General features: G+C 37.9%; 1 long non-coding RNA gene across 1 annotated transcript in view; it reads right to left on the bottom strand.

Moving 5' to 3' along the window:
- The window catches only part of LOC128250315 (uncharacterized), a 34,840-nt gene that overhangs the window by 28,478 nt on the left and 1,314 nt on the right, over window positions 1–5,048 (bottom strand). Inside the window, exon 2 of the long non-coding RNA XR_008266323.1 lies at window positions 3,245–3,312. This is a non-coding gene — a long non-coding RNA (uncharacterized LOC128250315). The remainder of the gene's footprint in view (window positions 1–3,244; window positions 3,313–5,048) is intronic.

Below are 5,048 nucleotides of genomic sequence, written 5' to 3'. Positions count from 1 at the left end.
TATATATATACACATGTTTATATAAATATATGCATGCGTACGTACATACATACATACATACATACATAAGTTCTTTTTTGCATATTCAAATTACGAAATGTTTGTATTGTTATGAAAAAAATGACAACTGAAAGAACGGAAGATAAAAGATAATGGAAAGAGAACGACTGCGCATGTTTTTACATTTTATCTCTTAATAGGACTGAAAAACCTTACCACGTTACATGACTCATAGATTACCAGTCAACGGAAAAAAAACTATATCTTGTTTTACGAGAGCCTTAGAAATGCTATTCTCGCCATATCAACTGGCGACAAAAATCATCTTATCTGGTGACTGTAATCCCAGTGTAGGGCGTAACTACATTTCGTGGTATAACTTTGGACGCTTTGGCACATGTAAAATGAATAGAAATGGTATTTGCATGATATAGTTATGATTCACGCTAGGTCTTATGGTAAGCAACATACCGTTCCGCCCAAAACTCATGCATAAAATTACCTGGGCCTTCCCCAGTTGAAATTTGATTATCTTATTGACTTTGTTATACTATAGAAACATGAAATTCGTGATCTCTTGCAAGGGGCTACGTGTTGGCCGGGTCTCTACTCATAACGAGCCATGCCACTAGTCCCACGCACTCAGCAACAAAACTGTCAGTTATAGCCGTAGCCATCTAGCTTTAATCTAGTTTATTTGCTAACAGAATGTAGCAGTCCTACACAGGATGATGTTACTACTGTTTAGCCCCAGGAAAACATCTTTTCCAGCTGGCTACCCACACACGTATAGTATGAGCAAGGGAAGTTATCGCTCCCAGCTCTAGCCTTCGTGATACTCACAGACCTAGGTTTCTGGGTTGTTTCTCGTCCTTGGTGTGAGACAATCACAGGCTAGTGATGAGGGCTTATTCGACTTGCTCATACTATTTAAAACGACAGACAGTTGCTGATCTCATAAAGAGTAAAACAACTAATTTTAAATCTCAGAACGAGAGATATGTAGTAACAGTATCGAACAGTAAAGTGTATTTGCCAACAGGATGTGGCAGTCCTACACAGGACGATGTTACGACTGTTTAGCCCCAGGAAAACGTCTTTTCCAGCTGGCTACCGACATACAGTTTGTGTCTGTACTATTATCACTGAAAATATTTTTCTCCTGGGCTCCAACAGCAAAAAGAATGAAATATAACGTTACTTTGAAACTGAAAATGTATTTGTGATTTTCAAATTATAGTGAGGCAGCGAAAATAAAAAGCGCATCTTCACTTCCCTGAATTAGACATAGAGAAGATTCGATTAATGAAATCGACAAAATAGTTATATAATTAACCAAACTGTCTCAAACACTTAAGGGCAAAAACACATACACTTAAGTGGGCGAATACAGGTGGGTTAAAACACATACACTTAAAGGCAAACATACGCACACTTAGATAGGCAAACACATATACACTAGGCGAACACACATACACTAAATGGGCGAACACACATACACTTAAGTGGGTGAACACACATACACTTAAGTGGGCGAACGCACATACACTTAGGTGGGTGAACACACATACACATAAGTGGGCAAAAACACATGCACTTAAATGTGAAAAACATTCAGTTAAATGTGGAAAATACACACATATTTATGTAGGCAAAAGCACATACACTTAAGTAGGCAAACACATATTTACTTAAGTGGGTAAACACACATACACTTAAGTGGGAAAACACATTCACTTAAGTGGGCAAAAACATACAATTACCTGAGAAAAACACAGTTAAGTGGGCAAACATACATATACTTAAGTGGGCAAAAATGCATACATTTAAGTAGGCAAACACATATGCACTTAGGTGGGCAAATACATATATACTTAAAGTCGGAAAAGACACATACACATCAGTAAACAAACACATATATACTTACTAATTTGGGCAAAAACACATACACTTAAGTAGGAAAACATACATACATTTATGTAGGCAAACACATATACACTTGAGTGGGAAAAAAACATACGATTACGTAGGCAAAAACACGTACACTTAAGTGGGGAAACACATATACGTACTCATACACTCAAGTGGGGAAAAACTCAAAAAGAAAACAAGTGTTTTTCGATTTCGGAAAGAATTGAAATTGCAGCAGAAGACAAAGATTGCACAGAAACTCTCAGTAGACTTTGATGAAATAATTATAAATTCCTACCGATATGTCAGAGTGGTTATATGGATGGAACCCCAGGTGCTTTTTTTTATATGTTTATCAATAAAACTGCTGACATCAATTGTTAAAATAAAATAACTATTCCAATAAAAAAAAAATTTGAGTTCACTATTATATTAAGCCGCCTCTTAGACGGAACCAAATTAAAACCAATAGTTTATTTTTGAATGAAAAACAAAGCCAAATGTAAAGTGACAGCCATGTGTTTTTGTTCAAGTTTATGAGAAAGATGGTTCGAGATATCTAGAGTACATTTATGGATTGAAAATGTGTGGAATAGGCGCCCATATGGTTTAAGAAATCAAAACGAAAACGAAATCTTAAAAAGCTCGGTGCCATCGATTGTGTCACAAACATTGTACGATCTTCTTTAGCAATTGATAATTAGAAATAAACATAAAATATAGGAAATAGTGTATATGCGTTCGTGCTTCGGCGAGAGAAAACATTAATTTAACAAATTACTTACAGGAGAAGGCTCAGTGTTCTTGATCTTCGCGAATGACAAGACTGGTGGGGATTGACGCGGTTGATTTTTGCGGTGAATACCTATAGGTCACCGGTGTAGGCTACAGTGAAATGCTGGCCAACAAACTAAAACCAGTAATTTGCACCAGACGCTGAGATCTATAGTCAAAGCAAGTATTGTTGTTGCACGACAATGCACACCCATATAAGGCCGTCCACATTATTGAAACCATTGAAAACTTGGGTTTCAAGTTGCAGGGATTCTCTGTATACAGTTCAGATTTCGTCCCTTCTGGCTACCACTTCTGTAGGCCGAACATCATTTATAAGGTTGTCCGTTTGCTTCGGATGAAGAATTGCAGTAAGTGGTGCATAAATGATTGTGCGACTAACCATAATTCTTCTCCGATGGAATAGACCACCTTGTGGACCGTTAGAAGTGCATCGAGAAGCCAGGAGGCTATGTCGAGAAACGATGTAATTGGTCGACTTCTGCTTTTGTTTTAATAGATTACAGAAATAAAAGTACATATGATTTTTTAAACTTACCCTCGTGAACAAACCACCATCGCTTGACAAATGGTTTTGGGTTGTTTACGTCCACCTAAGTAGCAGTTCTGCAAAAGTGATCGATAGAAAAAAAATTAATAAATACTGGGGTTGATTGATTCGACTAAAACTCTTCTAGGCTGTGCCGCAGCATCGCTGTGATCCAATGACTGAAACAAGTAAACATTAAAAGATAAAAGGTATAGAAAGATTGCAATTGAAGCATTTAGGATTGGTTCGTTTTATGGCTATGAGTTGTAGATAAAGTTTGTGGTTTTGTAGTAAGTGGCTGCTAGATTATTTCACAGCCTCATTATTCCTCCTATCACACACACATACACACTCATTACTTACCGCAGTCACCACTAAATAGGAAAGAGGCTTGAAAACTTAATCTAAAAATTAAGGTTCGGCTCTTATGGTTACAGTTTGTGGTTTGTGGTTTAGTAGCGGTGATCCTGTTAGATAATTTTACAGCAGCTCCCTGCTTATCACATATAACTATCACTACTCGGGGAAGGGCGCCATGAAACCTTTAAGGGCTGGCTGGTTTGGTTACGATTTGTGGTTTTGTAGCGAAGATTTTGCATTACAGACTCTTACTGAGGCGCAGGTAAGGCTGTATGGTTAAGAAGTTCGTTTGCAAACGTATTGGTTTCAGGTTCAGTCCCACTGTGTGGTACCTCCACACACACACACACACACATATATATATATGTATACGTGCATACACTTACATACACATACACTTACATACACATACACTTACTACCTTTACAAACATAGACACCAATTTTGGATTAGCGACTGAATATTTGATAACAAAAAAAACAACAAAAATCAAAATAATAATAATAAATAAAATAAATAAATAAAAATGAAAAAATGAAAATAAATGGTTTGTTTGTGTTGTTGAGGTGATTACACTTATTGTTGATCATTAGTCTGATCAAGCAGACGTGTGATCGAAGCGTACAAACCCCAGTTAGCCTTCCTTACTTCTGTCAACGTATATATAATCCCGTTATATACTTCCTTTTGTAAATTACTAACGTGCAGCAGGAAGGAATTAAGCTGTTTTTTCTAGCAGTTGGTGCGACCATGTGGAGGCGTCTTCGTACAGTTCAACGTGATTGTCGTTAGATTTTGGGGTGCGGTATAGATAGTAGCGGCGATGATGCTAAATGTAATTGGAGTTTATGGTACAAAAGTAATGAAAACGGGAGTGGAGGTGATTGTTATGTTGTTGCTGTTGTTGTTGCAGGTGTGATGGTGGAGGTGGTCTTAGGAATAGTTGTGGCTAACGATGTAGTTGTGTGCAGGCGATGATGATAACGATAGGTGTTAAATGGGAATAAATGAGAAGGATTGTCTTGTTTTATTGCGGTTGTTGTGTGTAACGGTGCAAGTGGATGTGGTTAGCGAAAGTAAATGATGGGGAGATGATGTTGAAGTGGATGCGGTGGCAGGGGTACTTTAAGGGATGGTTGCGGTTATCATGATAAAGCTGACTGATGCGGTTAAGGGCTGCCGTTGAGGGGGGTGGATAGTTGTGGTCGGGGTGTTTGAGGTAAGTTGTTCGGCTCTAGGATAACCCTAATTAAAGCAGAGCTATGATCAGTAACAACCCAACCGTGACCATCTCTCCTTTGTAGAGGTAGGTGTCTAACATACATTATTCAGTGTTTTACTTTGGCTAATTTGGTGAGATTTTACTGGAGAGAAATTTGGTTTCAATTTCTAGCATTTCGTGCGACCACTTTGAGGTTATGTTGTGTGTGTGTGTGTGTGTGTGTGTGTGTGT

The sequence above is a fragment of the Octopus bimaculoides genome, chromosome 20 (genome assembly GCF_001194135.2).
Source record: "Octopus bimaculoides isolate UCB-OBI-ISO-001 chromosome 20, ASM119413v2, whole genome shotgun sequence".
Lineage (NCBI taxonomy): Eukaryota > Metazoa > Mollusca > Cephalopoda > Octopoda > Octopodidae > Octopus > Octopus bimaculoides.
The sequence above is the reverse complement of the archived record's forward strand: the minus strand, read 5'-3'. Positions and strand labels throughout refer to the sequence as shown.